The sequence below is a fragment of the Xenopus laevis genome, chromosome 2S (assembly GCF_017654675.1).
Source record: "Xenopus laevis strain J_2021 chromosome 2S, Xenopus_laevis_v10.1, whole genome shotgun sequence".
NCBI classification, from domain to species: Eukaryota; Metazoa; Chordata; class Amphibia; order Anura; family Pipidae; genus Xenopus; species Xenopus laevis.
This window is the reverse complement of record NC_054374.1, coordinates 76,266,479-76,288,328: the sequence shown is the minus strand read 5'-3', so window position 1 is coordinate 76,288,328 and position 21,850 is coordinate 76,266,479. Positions and strand designations below refer to the sequence as shown.

The window sequence follows — 21,850 nt, the reverse complement described above, 5'->3', positions numbered from 1 at the left end:
AAACCACAGCAGCTGTTTGCCACATTTAACTCACTCCTATGCCCCCCTCCACCTCCTCCACCTATTAATGTTACCGCCCAAGACCTTGCTCATTTCTTTAATGAAAAAAATCGATCTCATTAGGCTGAGCATACCGTCCGACAACAATCTCAGACCAACGTGCAGTCCACTCACATCTACTTTGCACTCCTTCACCCCTGCAACTCTAGATGAAGTTAGCAAACTTCTAGCCAGCTCAAAACCCACCACCTGCTCCCTTGACCCCATACCCTCTCGCCTTCTCCACCCAATCTCTGATACACTCTCTCCTGCACTTACCCACCTATTCAATCTTTCACTCTCTACTGGTACCTTTCCATCATTATACAAACAAGCACTAATCACTCCTATCCTCAAAAAACCTTCCCTTGATCCCAGCTCTCCCACTAACTATCGACTGGTCTCCCTTCTTCCATTCGCATCCAAATTACTAGAAAGGCTTGTTTACAAACGCCTGATCCAGCATCTCACTCACAACTCCCTTCTCGACCCATTGCAATCTGGCTTCCGCCCATCACACTCGACTGAAACTGCACTCACCAAAGTAACCAATGATCTTCTATTGGCAAAGTCTAAAGGTCATTATTCCATTCTAATCCTTCTAGATCTCTCTGCAGCCTTTGACACAGTTGACCACACACTCCTCCTTGACATTCTACACTCATCTGGCATTCAGGACACTGCTCTTTCATGGTTTACATCTTATCTGTCTGACCGTTCCTTTAAAGTTTCCTTCTCTAACTCTACTTCTACTACTTTCCCACTCTCTGTTGGAGTTCCTCAAGGCTCTGTTCTTGGCCCCCTGCTGTTCTCGCTCTATACAACTTCACTAGGAAAACTCATTCAGTCATTTGGACTTCAGTATCACCTTTATGCTGATGACACCCAACTCTACTTGTCTACTCCTGATCTTTCTAATTCTGTCCTTTCCCAAGTCACAGACTGTCTCTCTGCTGTCACCTCCTGGATGTCACAGCGCCACCTGAAACTGAACCTTTCTAAAACAGAACTCATCATATTTCCTCCAAGATCTTCCCCTGTCCCTCAGATATCACTCACCGTAAACAACACCACCTTTCATTCCACCACACAGGCACGCTGCCTAGGAGTCATCTTAGACTCTCATCTGTCTTTTTCACCACACATTCAAACACTTGCAAAATCTTGCCGTATTCAACTGCGCAACATTGCTCGAATACGACCATATCTCAGTTCAGAATCAACTAAAACACTGATTCAGTCTCTCATCATCTCCCGCCTTGATTACTGCAACTTACTCCTCACAGGTATTCCAACAAGTCACCTTTCACAACTCCAATCTATTCTAAACGCGGCCGCTAGACTCATTCATCTAGCTCGCCGCTCAACATCAGCTGCTCCCATATGTATGTCCCTTCACTGGCTCCCAATCTCTTCTAGAATCAAATTCAAATTACTTACACTCACATTCAAGGCCCTTAATAATGAAACCCCTCCCTATATTTCATCTCTAATCTCCAAATACACTCCTTCACGAAACCTACGCTCTGCTTCTGATCTTCGCCTCACTTCTCCTCTGGTCACTTCTGCCCATTCTCGTCTACAAGACTTCTCTCGGGCTTCTGCTTTTCTCTGGAACTCTCTGCCACAAGCTGTCAGACTTTCTCCTTCTTTCCAAACTTTCAAGCGCTCCTTAAAGACCCATCTGTTTAAAGAGGCCTATTCGATGTGCCTTAATTAATCTTTATCAAAAATGACAAAGTGTTTCTACAATCCTAATGTCTCAATTGTACCCTTACCTTTTAGTTTGTAAACCCTATTGTACTCTGTAATCCTTGTCTGTTATCCACCATTTATTCCCTGTTTGCTATAACTGCAGTAAAGCACTGCGTATCTTGACAGCGCTATATAAATAAATGATGATGATGATGATGAATGTAAGGAGGGCACTACATAGGACTCCTACTAAGAATTTAGTTCTTACACTTCCTACACTGCATAAAAGAATAAGTGCTCTGCAGCTGCTCCTTGGTGGTCTGGGCAATGCGTATCCTTCTTATGCATTTTAGGGCAGCTCAGTGAACCAAATTAGTGAGGGATCAGATGGATTCATAACTGACGCTCAGTAAGTGGAAATTGTAACAGACAATAACTTCAATAAACACAATGGGAGAACAAGAATGTATTAGAGCACAAAATATTTATGTTGGGGACTTGGGAATTTGTTTATTTAATAAAACACCTCCTTTTAAAAAAAAAAAAAAAAAATCTGTATTTGTGCATGATCAATTCAAATCTGCCACCCATGCTAAATAATATCATCAAAAACTGATAGATATACAGTAACTCACAATCATGATCTTTAATGAAAGACACATTCCCGCAAAAATTAAAAACTAGGTGATGGACAATTTGTACCACTAAAATCATCAGCAGTTAAGTGGAAGTATTCTTTTTATACACAAGCATAAGAGAAATTGAGATGTAATGCTTTTTTAAATTACTATAGTAAATTTTTTAACATAGCTTAATGCTGGCACCTCATAACAAGTCCTATGAAGTACTTGGAAATAAAATGTATTAGAGAATGCTAAATGTGTGTGTGTGCTGGTGTTTTAGACAAAAAAGTAGAGCTAAAATGAAACCTTTTATTCACTAATAGATTTGTATTTGCAGTGTTTCACAATAACCTAGGTCTATTCATTAAGAAAACTTGCTAATAGAAAACCATCATTGTGGCCTTCCATGTGGACTGTTTTGACTTAGGGGCCGATTCACTAACTTCGAATTTCGAAGTTTTTTTTGGGCTACTTCGACCATCGAATGGGCTACTTCGACCTTCGACTACGACTTCGAATCGAAGGATTCAAAGTAAAAATCGTTCGACTATTCGACCATTCAATAGTCGAAGTACTGTCTCTTTAAAAAAACTTCGACCCCCTAGTTCGCCATCTAAAAGCTACAGAAGTCAATGTTAGCCTATGGGGAAGGTCCCCATAGGCTTGGCTAACTTTTTTTGATCGAAGGATATTCCTTCGATCGTTGGATTTAAATCCTTCGATTCGTTCGATTCGAAGGATTTAATCGTTCGATTGAAGGAATAATCCTTCGATTGCACGATCGCACTATTTGCGCTAAATCCTTCGACTTCGATATTCAAAGTCGAAGGATTTCAATTCCCAGTCGAATATCGAGGGTTAATTAACCCTCGATATTCGACCCTTAGTGAATCAGCCCCTTAGTGTACTAAGATAACACAGCAACAAGATATTGTGGTATTACAACAGAATTTAATACCTGTACAGTATACGGGCCGGCCATTTGTCCTAAGGTGAGATACCGATATAAGTAGACCTTAATGGGCGTCAAAAAATTTTTGACGTGTGGCAAAAATTTTTTTGACGCGCGTCTTTTTTTTTTTGCATGACGCCAAACAAGTCTATGGCCGTCATTTGCCGAAACAAGGCGAAAAAAATTGGCAATCCCTAGATAAGCAAAGTAAAAGCAAATCCAGCTTTGCACATCATCATATACAATAAACAATTAGTTAAAGCACCAAAACACTGTTAATTATCACACGTCTGTTGTTAGTTATATCATTTTAGAATGTTTTATTTTATGCAGAGGCACATTTCTCATATAACTTATGGCTGGTTATTTGAAAGGTGGTAGATAGCTCTCATTTGTGTTGTGAATGTTCTAATGCTCCAATTAACGAGTGTTAAAACTGTTAAGCCCCTGGCAAAATTGCTTATGCAGATTTCAGGTGGAAACAATACACTTGTAATGAGTGTTCAAATGCTGTACCACTGGAAGTGAACAGATGGTCAAACAGTATATTCATCCACTGATCCATTAAGAAAAGAGATTTTATAAAAATATATACATAATCAATGATCTTTCAGCAAGGGTCTAATTAATAATTCTAGTCATGCAAACTGTGCCTATTTTAAAATGTATTATAAAACACACCCCTGTGATTTCTAATATACTCTCAGTGTATGTAGCAATGGATGAGTTGCAACAGGTTGACTGTCGTTGACTTTGTGTATATCTCACTTGTAGTCTGGCATAGCATGTGGATCATATCATTGTCAGAAACCCTAGTTAATAGTCTGATTTAAACACTTGGAAATGTTTATTATGCAAGTCTTAAATCTGCTCATGTTCTAGGCATTTTTTTTTCTTTTTTTCAGACATATGCTTTTCAACAAGAACAGACTGTTTATTCCGTTGGCTATTTATTTAAAGATTTGGTGGAGCTGAACTGATCATGCCTTTGGAGACTTCACATTACATGTGTTAGAAAGGAGGCAGTGCTTGCATTACATGCCTGCATTACGTGCCTACATTCTGCTTAGTCATAAGACTGAATTCTGAGTCCTTTGACCTGTTTAATCAGAGATGCCATATTTTCTCAAACATCACTAATGCAAACCCCTTTGAGCAGTTATGAGTTCAAGCACATATATAAGGGGTTTATTTACTAAACTCCGATTGCAAAAATCACGTTTTTTTTTGTTTTTGTTTTTTTTATAAAATTGGACTTTTAAAAAAATCACAAATTTTTCAGAATTTGTTAAACCCAGAGTATGGAAAAGTCTGAATCTGCAAATCCGGCATCTCAGACCTGTCGAGGTTGCATATAAGTCAATGGGAGAAGTCCCAATGATTTTTTGATGTGCGCTGGGTTTTTGGCAATACTCCGGAGTTTTCTGAGTTTTTGGGTGAAAAATCCGGAAAAAATCAGATTTTTTCCCACATTTTCGGGAAAGTGTATTAATAAATAAGCCCAAAACACCTGTGCAGATTTGGTCGGAGTTTTTTCAGAAAATATTGAGATAAATTCGGACTTTGATAAATAACCCCCTACATGTTCTGGAAAGACATAAATAGTAATTTGAGACGTAAAATCTCCAGTTACAGTAATTACAGTAGGTGTTTTTGTTCGTTTAATTTAGCACAAAGCAGCATAGAGCATTTTAGTAAGATTGTATGAAAATGCTGTGTAACTACTAAAGGGAGTAAATAGTATAAACTGCACATTTGCTACATGTATGGCAAATTATTTAATTGGGTTGATATAGGTAACTGTGTACAACTTTTACTAACGTACCTCATATTCATTTTATTTGTGGAGCTCTCTAAATTCCAAATCATTCTGGAAGGGCCACAAAACATCACACAATGCATTCAAACATGTTTGTGAATGTTTTAGTGCTAACAAAACATATTAAATTCCCCTCAAAAAAGCTAATGGTCATGCTAATATATAATTAGGCAGGTAGACAGATGGACAGTTAAATAGTGAAACCAAATACACCAAATTGCATGTGTGTTTTGGGTGCAAGTTGCAATTAACATTTTCAAAGCAGGGATAACTTTAGTTCTGGCATGCTGTGTTAAAATTCCAATATTGTAGAATACCGCACCTCCTCTCCTCTCCTTTCTTTCTCCTGCCTGGTGGTGCTGATCCTTCTAGATGATCAGCACACATCAGTCACATACAATTGAGTTCTGCCCCTTTTATTGTCTCCACAAGTGCTACCAAGGCATTTAAAGCATAGCTTATCACACCCAATGACCCATAATTACCAAAGTTATTCGTGAATCCATAGTGAGGCTTGACGCTCAATTCCATCTTGTTACAAGTCCATTGTTTCAAAAATTATAGTCCTTATGTGGTTATCTTATGTTCAAAAAATAGGTTTATTTAAACATCTTATTTTTATACTTGTTCAAAACATAGCCAAATGTATAAAGATCTGTTGTGTATGTTTACAGTATTAGTAGAATAATTAGAATATAGTTACTTACAGCTAGCAGAGTTTATTATCATCAATTATGTCATTTATTTATCCCCGTGGCCAGATTATCTGGGGAAAAAATAAAGTATTAATGTCACCGCAAAAAGTTATTTTACAGAAAACAATTTAGACTGAAATGCTTGTTAAAGGGGTGGTTCACCTTCAAACAACTAGTTGTTTTCAGATAGATCAACAGAAATAACGACTTTTTCCAATGACTTTCTATTTTCTATGTGTCACCGTTTTTCTAATATTGAAGTGTAAAGTGTCAATTTTCACCTTCTAAAGCAGGGAGGGGGGTCGCCGACCCTGTAAACTGTTCTAAATTGATACATTTCTTATCTTTGTCCCTGCTGAGAAGAATCTCTGGGTTTTATTACAGGCAGCTGTTAGAATTGATACAGTAGTTGCTAATACTCCAGAGACGCTTCTAAGAAATTTATCAACTTAATGTTGCAAAATTGTAACAGTTCAGTACAGCTGAATTACTGAGCTGTCAGACTCAAACACCAGAGAGAGGGGCATTCAACTCTAAACTTACGGTAGATTTTGAAAAAACAGTAAAAAATAAATAATGGAAAGTAATTGAAAAAAGTCATTATTTCTGGGGAAAAATCTGAAAACAACTGAACTGAAAAAAGTGTTTGGATGGTGAACAACCCCTTTAAGGCCTTTTGGATGTACCATTTCCATTATATCCAGAATGCCTCTCTTTTGAGTAAAACCAGTTTTAAATCATTACACGATTGTACTACCAGTTTTTTATAAAGGCAGTATGTGGGCCATATGTGATGACACAGGGGATACCCAAATTTATTTGTTGGTCTTATTTCCTATCTACCAGGCCTTCCCTCCTGAGGTCCCCTACTTCCTGTGTTAGGCCCTCCAGTTCTGCCTTATTATACCCTCTCTGCATAAACTTCTCTACAAGATCTTGTGCCTGTTTCTTGTATAATGTGTCGGATGATGTAATTCTTCTGGCTCTTACGAACTGATTTTTCGGGAGCCCTTTTACTGCCCCTATTGGGTGAAAGCTGTCCCTTTGTAATGTATTATTCCTGTACATCAAGATAACTGACACTTTGGGGGCCAATACACATGGTAAATTTAATTGTATCATGCATACTGTTCAAAAATGTGAGAAAGTCAGATAATACTTCAGGGGTCCTGTCCAAATTAAAAACATAATCCATGTATCGTTTCCATAACGCAATATGTCTCCTAAAGGACATGTGTTCCAAAATATTCTCATGCTCAAATTTGTGCATGAATATGACGGCATATTCTGGAGCCATATTAGCACCCATACTGATACCTTGGATTTGTAAATAAAAATCAGAGTCAAATCTGAAGTAATTACGCTTAAATACCATCTCTAGACAATCACATACAAATTAACTTCATGTGTTGGTAGTTCCTCTTTTAGTAAATATTCCCTAGAATAGAATGCTTGTAGTACTTAGTCTATCCCTGACACTATTGGTCTCCCAGGGGGTAAATTAGGGTTGTATGTATCTTTGGTAAATTGGGACTCTTGGATTAGCTTTATACAGTAGTTCCTGAATGTCAGATGTTATTATACCTAACAACCAAGCATCTTCAAGAAACAGTTTGATGTCCTTTTGGAGTTTTGTGGTGGGATCGCCATCAAGCTTAGTGTAATGTTCTCTATTCTCAAGTTTTTTCTGGGCCTCATTCATGTAGTTAACTTTATCCATTACCACAATGCTACCCCACTTATCGGCTTTCTTAATGGTTAGATCCTTGTCATATAATCTCTTTACAATTTAGATTATTTTTCCTGGGCATCATATGCTTACCTGAATCTTTTTCAATATCCGTAAACAACATATTTGAGAAGGTGTCTAGTGATGAGCATGAAAATGTTGGATTATATGTGCTGTGACTCTTTAATTTGGTGGAAATTACCTCCTTTATAACTTTTGGGGCAATGCACCTGTTCTTGTCCCCATAAATAGCATTTTAAATTCAATGGACCATAAGAATTTGAACATTTCTATATGTACAGAGAAAGGATCAACTTTAAATGAATGTGCAAAGCCAATTCCTTATTCAGTAGCTTAAAGGTGATCCGTCACCCAAAAAAATATTCAAAATCCTATTTTATCACATTAGTCAAGCAAAATATACTTTAATTACAGTATATAAATTATTTGAATCTTGCTTCCTTCAGTCTGGGATTTCAAAATTATAGAAAGCAGGCAGCAGCCATTTTGTGCATGTTATTAAGACAAGTCTTGCATCATCTCAGAATCTTGTTTGTGCACCAGAATGGGGGACCCGATATCCATCCTCATGCCCTGGCTACACAATTAAATGATAAAGAGAACTGGGGGAATGTGGGTAGAGCAGTGACATTTAGGAATTGCTGAATGGAAAGTGAAAGTAATTGTCTGCCTCGCCTCTATGCCCAGGGTATAGAGAAGTGGCAGACAATATTTGATTGACAGCTGAGATTTTAAAAATGAGTTTAAAACAGCTATGAATGCTTCAATAAAAAATAGAAATTGGATTTCATGTTTCATTTGAAAAGGACTTTTATTTTACAGATTTTTGTGTCTGGGTGACAGGTCCACTTTTAGTTTCCTGGGGACAGAGGTTTGGAGGATAAATTAATCACTAAGTCAGTTACCTCTTCCTCCTTAGTGGATATTCTCTGTCGCTCCGTGTTGCCCTTCTGGGGGTTCCCATATAAACCTCTGCACATCGCGTCTGCCTCTTCTCTCCCTTTGCGCCTCCTCCCCCTTCAGGTTCGCTTGTGCCTGGGGGAAAAATCATTCAGTCTGCTTTTGCAGTTCCTGCTGTGTTCTAGTCCTCCAGTTTAGTGCTGGAATCTGACGGCTACAGCATATGCGGACATATTCATGCACAGATTTGAGCATTAGAATATTTTGGAACACATGTCCTTTAGGGAACATATTGCGTTATGGAAACGACACGTGGACAGTATGTTTATAATTTGGACAGGCCCTCCCCCTGAAATATTATCTGACTTTCTCACATACTTGAACAGTATACATATTACAATTAAATTTATCATGTGTATTGATGTACAGGTAACTTACAGTGTTGGTACCTTCATAACAGACATACACAAAACCGACTGACATCAATTATATATTACAAAGGGACAGCTTTCATCCAATAGGGGCTCCCGAAAAGCCAGTTTGTAAGAGCCAAAAGAATTACATCATCCAACACATTATACAAGAAACAGGTGCACAAACTTCATAGAGAAGTTCATGCAGAACTGGAGGGCCTACCACAGGAAGTAGGGGACCTCAGGGAGGAGGACCTGTTAGATTGGAAAAAGGACAAACAAAAAAATGTGGGTATCCCCTGTGTCATCACATATGGCCCACATACTGACTTTATTAAAATTGTAATAAAAAAAACACTGGCCAATTTTACAAAATGACAAGGTTTTCAGGAAGCTATTTGTGAATAATCCACTGTTCTCCAATAAAAAAGGCAAGAGCATAAGGGATCAACTAACTAGAGTTAAACTTTCAGAAAGGCTGGGAACCTTGCCATGCTATAACTGCAGCCATTGTAGTGGTATCATGAAGGGGGATGTATGTACCCATCCAAGCAAGGGGCACACTATAAAACTCAGCTGTTTTGTAACCTGCAGCACAGAAGGGGTAGTCTATCTGTTAAAGTGGGTTTGGCTATATTGGCCAAACCGCAAGGGCATTCAAGATTAGACTAAATATGCATAAAAGTGTCATAAGAAATTATAAACCTGAAACCAAAACAGAAGGTATACAAGAAACTACAAAAAAGGAGGTCAAAAAAGAAACATTGTTAAACACTTTTTTGAAAAAAGGCATGCTGTTTCACAAATAAGAAGGCAAATCCTTGAAGAAGTGGTAGTACAATCGTGTAATGATATAAAACTGGCTTTATGCAAAGAGAGGCATTCTGGATATGGAAACTGTACATCCAAAAGGCCTTAAAAGGCATTTCAGCCTAAATTGTTTTCTTTAAAGTAACGTTTTGTAGTGACACTAATACTTACATTTTTTTCACAGATTATCTGGCCAGAGGAATAAAGAATGACATAATTAATGATAATAAACTCTGCTGGCTGTAAGTAACTATATTCTAATTATGCTACTAATACTGTAAACATTAGTGATGGGCGAATTTATTCGCCAGGCGCGAATTCGCGGCGAATTTGCGCGATTCGCCGCCAGCGAAAATTCGCGAAAAAAACGAGACGCCGGCGCGAATTTTTCGCCGTTTCGCGAATTTCGGGCGAAATTCGCGAATTTTTCTGCGAAGCGAAACGGCGCAAATTCGCCCATCACTAGTAAACATACACAACAAATCTTGATACATTTGGCTATGTTTTGAACAAGTACAAAAATAATATGTTTAAATGAACTTATTTTTTGAACATAAGAAAATCACATACGGACTATAATTTTTGAAACAATGGACTTGTAACAAGATGGAATTGAGTGTCAAGCCTCACTATGGATTCACAAAGGATTTTGGGAAATATGGGTCATTGGGTGTGATAAGCTATGATTTAAATGCTTTGGTAGCACTTGTGTTTTTATCCTGATGAAGGGTGGGTGAACCCCCCCCCGATGAAGGGTGGGTGAACCCCCAAAACATTGAACCCCCCCAAAACATTGATGCACATGTGTTGAAAATAAAAGGGGCAAGCTCTCTACCTGCGACAAAATTGGTCTTGTGCGACTCTCTTCCAAAACGCATTTGTATGCTGTGTTAAAATGCCATTAGCATGTGCTTATTTGTGTGCTATCTATAGCATTCATTTACGCAGCCTGCTGTGGAAATCCCTGGAACTACCTCCAAATTCATGGTGGCAGTAGCTCCAGAGTTCCCCAGCATCTACAGGCACAATTGTACATGGTTCATCAAAGCAGACTGGGTGGGTGCATGGGCATTTAGTGTAACTGTATGAATGTGCAAGGAGTGTGTTTAGATACAAGCACCTTTAACTAATGCCAGATAATACAGACAGGGTTGGACTGGGCAGGACCCAGACCCGCAAGAAACTCTGGGCGCTGGAATGTTACCTGCCTCCCCCGGCATGATTTCAGCATCATGAAGTTAAAAATAAGGAAGGGGCGGCAGAGGGGGTTTGCGTCTTCAGTGGCAGGACCCAGGGGAGTAGGGGGGTTGCAGATGAGGTGTGGGGCTGGGTAGGTGTGTGGGCCACTGAGGTTGCAGCTCCGATGAGGCCCAGATCCCTAGTCCAACTCTGAATACAGACATTTGCGTCCATTTGAGCAAGACCACACTTGCAATTGTGGTTGTAAATGACCAGTCAGGTCTTCTCACCACTTCTTGTAAACCTTGTTTACTAAACTTAATAAAGGGTTGTCTTACAGAGATATTTACATCAAAACAAGGTGATAATTATAAGTGGCCTCAAATATCTCACACTAATGTTTTTTGTTATTTTTGTTTACAGAGCTTAAAGGAGAACTATCGTGAAAATGAAAATGTAATATAAGCTTCAGAATACTGAAATAATAATCTTCCTAAATACAATTGATTAAAAATTCTGTACCATTTCTGAAATAATCAAGTTTACCTTCATTATTCCTCTCTCAGCATCTGTTTCTCCTAATTCTGTCTGCATTCTGGAGTGGTGTCAGATGAATGATCCAATATATCTTATAGGGGGGGGCTCCTTTTGCCTGAGATGTATTAGAGCTCACTCTATTAAAATCACCAGAAATCCTGTCTGTCTACATGCAGAATTTGTGCAAAAGGCAGTTATTTTGTTAGATTTTGTTTGTATATAAACTTGATTATTTCAGAAACAATGCAACATCTTTAATTGATTGTATTTGGAAAGTTTCTTACTTCAGTATGAGGAAGTTTATATTAAATTTCCATTTTCACTCTTGTTCCCCTTTAAGTAAGGAAAATAAAAGTCATTAATATTTCATGATTACAATTACTATAATCATTATTATAGAAGCATTAGGGCTTACAATGAATTGCTAAATATAAAAACTGAAAGTTTATGAAGTAGGAGTTCCAAAATATGAACATTTATAATCATAACAGGTGGCAAAAATAAACCATATTTATGGTCTCTTTGCTAAATCTCTATATTTTTTTAAACAAGCACAAATCGTATTTGTCTGTTTTTTAGGTTCCTGATCCTGTCTCATATTATTCAAACCAACTAGGCAGCCAGCCAAAGCAAGCAATTACTGAAAATTCAAGGGAGTTTAGGAACTTGCTCACAGCTTCTGCAATCAATTGTCCAAACCTGGACAGACAAGGCTTCATAAATCTGCCCCAAGTGTTAAGAAAATCCCCAAGTTCCCAATTTTCACAAAATCTTCTAGTTTCTCTTTATTGAAGGAATGTCTTGGTTTTCTATTTTTGGGAAAATACACAGTTTTTAGTGTTTTTTACACAAATGTCAAAACAAATACAAAGTATTGTTAATGACTCCACACAGAAGTATTTTTCTCACATTTATATGGCTGTTTATACTGAAGTTGGTATATTACTTTGTTTACCTTCATGCTGTGAATATTCTTATGAATTTAAAAATGATGTAACTGGCTCCAGGCAACAGAATTTTAATTTAATGTAGTTCAATATTGCTGATGTTGTGGGCATAATAAAAGCATGATAATACTAGGCATGAATAAGTAATTCTGTTAATGCCATTAGATGCTCTTTCATGAATAGTAATGAGTGAAAGATTTCCCCATCTACAGAATTGCTGCAAATTTATGGGTTTTCGACACTGGCAAAAATATTTGTGAAACTGTGTCAAAAATTCAGCACATTGCTCGTTTTGCTTTGCGCTACAAAAAATTGATACGTGACAAAACAAGAAGGCTTGTCTTGTTCTTTCTTCTAGTGTTGTGTTATAGTAACATCCATTTGTTTTCAGAGGGGTTGCCAGCAGAATGCTGGTTGAGTTCACCAAGGGCTGTGGGGCCACTTGTGTCACAACCATGACATGAATACTAAAAATATTGAACAACTACAGGTATGTTGCCTGGTTATCCGGAATGCTCGGGACTTGGGGTTTTCCAGATAAGGGATCTTTCTGTAATTTGGAATATCATACCTTAAAACTGTAACAATCTTACCTGGTGGTCTAGTGGGGGGACGGCAGGGACACCTGCCACCCCCTAGGCAGGGTGCTAGGCTGTGCCATTCTGCTATTTCGGCACCGGCACCTTAGGGCGCGTGCCGCAAGCCTCTTCACAATTTAAAGGTGCAGGCACGCTGGCGTGATGACGCCAGCGCGCAATGGCGTGAAAATTTAATACTATTTAAGGCTCATTAGGGCTGTGGGACTTTGTCCATTATAGGATTTGTTTCCTGGTACTTTCTGAGCTTTGTGCTAGTTTGTTATTCTGATCCTGCTTTCCTGTTGTGACCCCTGCCTGGCTTTTGACGATTCTACATTCAGTATCTTGACCCCTGCCTGATATTCGACCTCGATTCTGCCTCATCCCTCTGATTGACTTCCTGGTTTGACCCTTGCCTGCCTGACTTCATTTGTACTCTGCCTGCCCGACCCGGTCTGATCTGACTACAATTCTGTCTTACACCTTGTACCGCGACCTTCTGCCCAAAGAATTTGCTTTCCGGTTGTGCCCCTCTGCTGGTCCAGAACCCCTCACCGTGCACCTCTCGTTATAAGACCTGGCGGCATCTAAGTAGCTGAGGGCTCCTCCAGAGGCCAAAGGCGGCTGCTACAGGTAGAAGCACGAGCCGAGACCAGGGTACTTGGCATCGGTTCTGGATTTAGTGTGCCGACCGTGACCATAATAAAAACATTTAAATATTAAATGAACCCAATAGGATTGTTTTGCCTTTTAAGGAGTAATTATATCTTAGTTAAGATCAAGTACAAGGTACTGTTTAATTTGTACAGAGAAAAAGGAAAACATTTTAGAAAATGTGGATTTGCTTAAAATGGAGTCCATGAGAGAAGGCCTTAAAGGGGGTTGTTCACCTTTGAGATTACTTTAAGTATGATCATGGCAAAGCAAGCTTAGAGGAAAAGTAACAGAAGGTGGTAAAGCTAGATTGAAAGGGCATGTAAATACCACAAGATGTAATAACATCAAATAAGACTGTCTATTAAGATTCTTCTAAAAATAAATATTGACATAGTGATTCCAAATGACAAAAAAGTACAGACATAAATGTGAAACAGAACATTAGGACAAAAAAAGTATTTTCCAGAAGTTTGTGTTATCCGGTGGTTTATTCTAGAGAAAGTGTTTAACTTACATGTGGCTGGTTTAACTCACAGTTTGTGGTCTCTGACAACAGAAAATCATTTAGCTATGCTAGCTGTTTAGTCACACGCAAAACTTTATTTTGCTTGTGCAGGAAAAGATAAATGGAGATAGTCAGCCCTGTTTCGAAGCAACCGTTGCTCTGCTGCACACTTGAGAGACAAAGGCCCGAACAAACAGTGACACCAATAACAGATGTGTATAGAGGCTTTACATGCAGTTTTCTTTTTTTTTTTAAGGATTATGGTTAAGTTGCCAAGTGCCCACTGTTTTGGAAATATTTTTATGTTAGTCTGGATGGGAAAGTAGAATGATCAGCCATTAGACCACAAACTATGAGGGTCTAGCTATCAAAAGCATGTTGAAGGGAAAAAAGAAGGAGGATTGTCACTTTTACAGCTACTTACATGGGGTTATTGCTACAAATGCTTAACATATGGTCATAAAATATTCCTTTAAATGAATAGAAAACCATTTAGCATTAAGGGTACATTTGAGCTACTAAGAGTGCTATAAGTTGTAAATTTTGCACAAGGTTTACTTACAAGCCATAGCTACTGATATCAGGTAAAATTTACTGATACCCGTTTAAAAAAAAAAAAAATCAGATTGGCCTCTATGGTTGCTAGAGAAACTTTGTAAAATGTATTACATTAGCCAGTTTTTCAGTAGTTTCAGTTTCAGCTTTTCAGTAGTTTCAATTACAGGTATGACATATTTACCTTTTACTTTAAGATTTGAAAATAATAATAATAAATAAATAATAAATACATAAATAAATAATAATAAATTATGAATGATAGAGAACAAGTTGTTGTGAAGAATAGCTAGACTCAGGCTTTGAACAGATCGAGGACTAACTGAGCACAGAGGTCCCTGGAGACCCATCAGCATTAGATTATGGCAGAGTAGAAGAAGACAGCAGGATTGCAGTTAAAATAGGTAAAGAGTCTGGTGTGAGTAAAAGAAAAGTGGTAGGATCAGGCATGTGAAATAAGTGAGGTAAGTGAGATAATGAGGAATGGTACTAGGAGGCAATATGGAGGTGAAGGTGCTGGTTGAAGCATTGCGTAAGAAAGGAATCTAAGCCATTACAAGCAGGTAGTCAAGAAGGGTGAGGCAGAGAGAAAATGAAGTAGAACCTCCAGTAAAGTAAGATGGCATGTAGTAGGAGCAACTGGGTTACTTTGAGTGAGAGGAGTTGGTGAAAGCAGATACGAGAGCTAAGCTTGTGAGAAGAGGCAGAAGAAGAGCGGAATAAGATGGTAAAGAGAAGAGCTGTAAGAGAGAAAGAAAAGCGAAGTAAAATAGGATGGAGATGGATGAAGATGTAAAAGGAATATGAAAAATGGGACAAACACATGTTGAGATAAAGGCTCCATAAGCACTATTTATTTCCAGATCAAGCTTTTATATTACACAGCATTATACACAGACAGCTTTTGTGATGCTGAACTTCCAACTTTTTCAAATTTTTGAAGAATTTCAGCGTCCATACTATTTTAGCACTTAGAGTATCCCAGAGAGTGTTGTCATGTCTGGCAAACCCAAACTCCAGGGGAGTGACTGGATTCCTGTCTAGGTGTGGTTTTTCTGCCGATAACCACCTTTGGCTTTGGGCCTGGCCCTCAACTACCTCAAATCCTGGCAGGACGTCACAAGTTTTTTATAATGATACCTTTCCATTTTCAAATGTTCCAAAAGATGTTGTATGCTTGTAGGATCTACAGCAACAGAACAAACCCTAGAGGCAAGGTATTGTTCTCCCTGAATGCTCTATAAAACAAAGCATATATGCAAAATGCCGGGAGCAGTGTTCAATCAGGTTGCATTGGTTATCACCAGAGATAAAGGGGTGGGGTTGTGAGTGAACCATATGTCCAGGAAGTGAGGACGAAATGGTGGAGGAGAAAACAGAAAGATTGTGAAATATTTGGATTTATGACCTAATATGGCTGAGCAGGTTTCCTAGGTATTCACTGAGGAATTGTGGGCCAGTCTATTTTGGTTTAAGAAGAATGAATGTGTGTTAATTGAAGAGCAGGGCCAGAACTAGGGGTAGGCAGAAGAGGCACATGCCTAGGGTGCAAAGCTTTGGGACCCAGGCATATACCTCATAAGCAGCCTACCCCTAGTCCTCCACTGAAAAAGGAGACGCACACCTGTCCACCTTTGCGCACGCACGTCCTCCTTTGAGCACGTGTGTCCTCAGCCTCATGGAATAATAAATTCCGAAAAAGTCGGATTTTTTTTTTGTGATTTTTATATTCGAAGTATGATAAATAACCCCCTAAGTGGGGCTAAAACCTTGCTGTAATGAACAGGTTCTGTGCAGCCAGACTGCCAGTGAACCAGACTGCTCTGACTAAAGCTGGCCACAGATGCAAAGATCCGATTGTACGAATCAATGTACGATCGGACTTTCCCATCTCCCGACCTGCCACTAACCATTCAGATCAAAGTCTTAACATTCCGACCAAATAAAGTAGTTAAAGAACAGATCAGCCGATGTTCTGCCCCTGACAGCAATCGTACGATAGACAAAGCTAGTGACAGTCTCCCACTGAAAATCGTACGATCGGCAATACATGCAGAGATATTATCAGCAGCCGACAGAAATTTTCTAACCTGTCCGATCGACCAAACGACCGATCTCCGCCGGACGAAAAATGACGGTACTCTCCACACACGTTCCGAAAATCGTACGTATCCTCGATTCGTACGATGAGATCTTTGCGTCTATGGCCAGCTTAATGAACAAAATCAGTGAGTTATTGTTGATTTTGCTATATATGTGTGCGTGTATAATATATACAGTCATATGAAAAAGTTTGGGAACCCCTCTCACTTTTTACTCCACTTTCAACAAAAACGATAACAGTGATATGTCTTTCATTTCCCAGGAACATCTGAGTACTGGGGTGTTTACTAAACAAAGATTTTTAGTGAAGCAGTATTCATTTGTATAGAATTAAATCAAATGTAAAAAAAACTGGCGGTGCAAAAATGTGGGTACCCTTGTAATTTTGCTAATTTGAATGCATGTAACTGCTCAATACTGATTACTGGCAATGCCAAATTGGTTGGATTAGCTCGTTCAGCTTTGAACTTCATAGGCAGGTATGTCCAATCATGAGAAAAGGTATTTAAGGTGGCCAATTGCAAGTTGTGCTTCTGTTTTGACTCTCTGAAGAGTGACAGCATGGGATTCTCAAAGCAACTCTCAAAAGAACTGAAAACAAAGATTGTTCAGTATTATGGTTTAGAGGAAGAAAGCTATCTCAGAGGTTTAAACTGTTAGTTTCAGCTATAAGGAATGCAATCAGGAAATGGAAGGCCACAGGCACAGTTACTATAAAATCCAGGTCTGGCAGGCCAAGAAAAATACAGGAGTGACATATGCGGAGGATTGCGAGAATGGTTACAGACAACCCATAGATCACCTCCAACGACCTGCAAGAACATCTTGCTGCAGATGAAGTATCTGTACATCGTTCTACAGTTCAGAGCAATTTGTCCAAAGAACATCTGTATGGCAGGGTAATGAAAAAGAAGCCCTTTCTACACTCATGCAAACACAAACAGAGTCGCTTGTTGTATGAAAAAGCTCATTATGACAAGCCACGGTCATTTGGATCAAAGTGCTTTGGACTGATGAGACAAAAATGTAGTTATTTGGTCATAACAAAAAGGAAGAAGAACAGCACATTCCAAGAAAAACACCTGCCACCTACTGTCAAATTTGGTGGAGCTTCCATCATGCTGTGGGGCTGTGTGGCTGATTCAGGGACTGGGGCCCTTGTTAAAGTTGAAGGTCAGATGAATTCAACCAATATCAACAAATTCTTCAGGATAATGTTCAAGCATCAGTCACAAAGTTGAATTTACGCAGGGGTTGGATATTCCAACAAGACAATGACCCTAAACACACTTCGAAATCTACAAAGGCATTTATGCAGAGGGAGAAGTACAATATTATGGAATGGTCCTCACAGTCCCGACTTGAATATCATGGAAAATCTATGGGATGATTTGAAGCATGCTGACCATGTTCGTTAGCCATCAAATTTAACTGAACTGGAGAGATTTTGTATGGACGAATGGTTAAAAATACCACTGTATACTGTAGGAGGCGTCTAGAGGCTGTTACATTTGCAAAAGGAGGCTCAACCTCCAAGTATTGATGTAATATCTCTGTTGGGGTGGCCAAATTTAATGTTATATATTAAAAGGAATTTGCTAATTTGAAAGCTCAGCCAAAGAATTAAGACTTTTTCATATGACTATATATCTACAGTATGTGTGTATATATGTATGTGTATATATATATGTATGTGTGTATATATATATATATATATATATATATATATATATATATATATATATATATACTGTATATATATATATATATATACTGTATATTGTAAGATATGGGTGTCTAAAGGGCACTATATTGTGTGTATTTCACCAGTATTAAGCTGCTAAAATCTAAACTCCAGGGAAAACTGTATTGCTGCAGCTAGTAAAGCAGTCTAAAGTATGAACCGGCTCAGTAAAAGCTGGATTATGGGTCCCTGGAGTGGATGGGAGAGTGTAGGGTTGGCTTCCATCCCTTGCTCTATGTAAGGTTTGGTAGGCTAAACTAGGTAGCTATCTAAGTAATTAGTTAATTCAGGATAGTTAAAAAGAGGTGTCAGAGTAAACACTAGATGCCTGATGCGCAGAGTAAACACTAGATGCCTGATGCGGTTGCTCTTCTTTTACGCAAAGAAAGTCATTGCCCTGCACTGGATGGGCCCATCGCCACCATCTCTGAGTAGATGGATTGGACTGGTTAATTCGCAACTGGAACTGTACAAGCTTACGTACTTGGCACGAGGATGCCCAAAGAAGTTTGAGAATATTTGGAACCCTTGGCTCGACTCGCCAGCCACCTTGACCAACCATTGATAGTTGCTTTTTCAGCCATACCTCTTCTCCCCACTTTTCCCTTCTTTTCTTCTTACTTGCTTTTCTTCTTTCTGATTTTATGTTGTTAAAATTCAATAAAAATTAACCTTTAAAAAAAAAAAAAAAAGAGGTGTGGAGCAACACCTCAGGGCTGCTGCTGCTTCCCCCCCCCCCAGGGAGGGTGAGGGGCCACAGAAGGAGTGCTGGTGAGCACCAGGGAATTAGTGTGTTATTCCCCTGAGTTGGAGAGAGCTCCAAAGGGCTGGTAGAGGACCAGAGAAACCACTCCCAGGAGACAAGTGTCTCAAGTGTGCCCAGAGAGGATTCTGGGATTTGTGGTCCGCTGAAAGCCAGTGAGGGCTAAAACTTAAACGTGAGTAAAGAGAACACCAGTGAGGGTGTAAAGCGGGACTGGTTATGTTATGTGATTCCCCCATGTGAAGCCAGTGGCTTGAAGTTTTGTTGTTTTGAAAATAAGCCAGCAAAGCGGAAATTTAAAGTCTACAAGGTGGTCAGTCTCCATTTATGTGCTGAAATCTGTGCTGGGGCCTTGGGTTTCGCTTACAATATATATATATATATATATATATATATATATATATATATATATATATATATATATATATATATATATATATATATATATATATATATCCTATTGTTGAATGTAGGAATATTTTAATTCACTGAGGAATTCCATGACCATATAGAAGCATGAAGCGAATTATAACTGATGATATCACCAAGCACCATTTATACGGAAATAATTTACTAGATATTCAGGGCTCCTGTATATTATATAGTGAATAAAGTAAGTGCTCCCTATTGTAAAATATAAGGATATTATAAGTCACTGAGGAGTTCCAGGTCATGGAACTCCATGGTTACTTCTAATATCCTCATATTTTCCAACAAGGGATAGTTTATTTATTATAATACACAAGTTTAGTGTGACAAAAATGACATCACTACTACTACAGTTTATACCAGATGACATCACTAGTCACCATTTATAAGGATATAATTGTTAGCAGAGAGCTGATCTGAACTGCATGTGCAGCTTCTCTGTAAGTGAGGACAGACACACCAACTAACTTCTGTGTGAATAGTAACTTGGTTGCTTTATAGAACTCAGCATAAACACTTCAGCATAACATGTGTGCAACATGAACTTTTCATAGAGAGCATACACAGGAAGAGGAAGAAGAAAATTACACAGGGTAACAGGTCAAACATTACATCACATTGCTAAGCAACGATAGACCCTCCCTGCATTAAGTAACATGCACTGAAACAATCTCTGTCTGTTATTTTCCAACAATAATGTAAATGCCATTCATGACTTTTGTGTATTATACAACTATAATGTAGTAAAAGCACGCTCTTAAGTCTTCTTAAAAATATATTTATATCATGGCAGTATACTAGCGTGATACAATAAATATATATATATGTATCAGGTCATATAGTTGATCAACTGCAGATTGGGAATTACAAGACCAGTGGAGACAAGACATGAGCAAGTAAGTCTTTCACTAAGCCTTTCCTAAACATTTAATTGATCCCCTTGCAGAACACCAGCGTTGTTATGACATCTCAGTTAAACAAGTCCAGAGTTCCACTTGCCAAGATGCTAAGATCATATTCTGTTTTTTATATTATAATTCACTGGGTTTGGTTTAGCTCTTATGCTAGTACTTCAGTAAAACAGTACTGTATATGTTTTTAAGGCCTTAACCTATTACTTGCAGGAGGTTCTCAGGTCATTTTTCTGATAAAGGTGGCAAAGTCATGCATGGCTTCCCTGTTTACCTTCCTTCTTGCTGAACAGGGGTAGGAACGGGGGGTTTGAGAAATGGCATCTGTCAATCTTGCTGCGTGAATTTGCATTTTTATAGCAGGTACAGGTATAGGGATACTGGACTGTAATGAGTGGTTTGTAAAAGACTAAAGAGTCTGTAATAACTGAAATGTGTACTTAATGCTTGAAAATTAAAATATTAAGTCTAAATCTCATTTGATATTTGCAGTCAGTATAAATGTTAACTGCAGTCTACAAAATTCTTTATATAACATGGTAACATCTGTTGTTGCAAGTGCGTAGTGCTGACAAAGCCTTCAAAGTTATTTTGAATGCATTCAAACGAGGATATCTGCACACAGAATAAAAGTAGAGATGTCCTAATATGAAATGATAGTAATTAACACTTTATAAATCGAGTCAACGGTGTTTAGAGAAGTGCTAGATCACCAGAATGACAATTACAAAGTAAATTAAATAAGTGCTAAGTCATATATTAAAGGCTTAAATTAGAAAATGAGAATGTTCCTTGAATAGATTTTGTCATGATTTTTATGGTGAGGTTTTTATTACTAAATCACACTGCATACATTGCAAATAATTTATTGCAAATAGATAATGAAGGGCTGGCACATACCAGAACACACTTCGTAGACTGATGTAGTAAAAAAGTATTTATTTAAGCAAAAAACATCACATCACAGCCATTGTGACTGATCTTGTGCTTTAAGAAATATTCCAGCACTGCACAATGAAACTGCTTTCAGATAAAATATTGTTTAATCTACTCAGTGTATCAAAGTTCGAATTTATCTCAACATGTTTTGCCAAAAACTCCGATCTAATCTGCACAGGTTTTTCTGCTTAACAAATTTAAATTAAAATTTTCCCAAGGGGAAAAAAAATCTAAATTTCAAGATTTTTTCGGATTTCTTCCTTATATGCAACCTCGACAGGTCTGAGATGCCAGAATTTCTGATTCT

The 21,850-nt window shown here is 38.3% G+C and overlaps 1 protein-coding gene across 2 annotated transcripts in view; it reads left to right on the top strand.

Annotated features, from left to right (window-relative positions):
* rspo1.S (R-spondin 1 S homeolog) overlaps positions 1–21,850 on the top strand; it is a 106,795-nt gene that overhangs the window by 49,564 nt on the left and 35,381 nt on the right. Inside the window, exon 1 of one of the 2 annotated variants that reach the window (XM_041584013.1) lies at positions 9,876–9,938. The exons of the other annotated variant lie outside the window; for it this stretch is intronic. The gene's annotated coding sequence lies outside the window, so the exon portion shown is untranslated. Of the gene's footprint in view, positions 1–9,875; positions 9,939–21,850 lie in introns of those variants that run through there. 2 annotated transcript variants of the gene reach the window in all.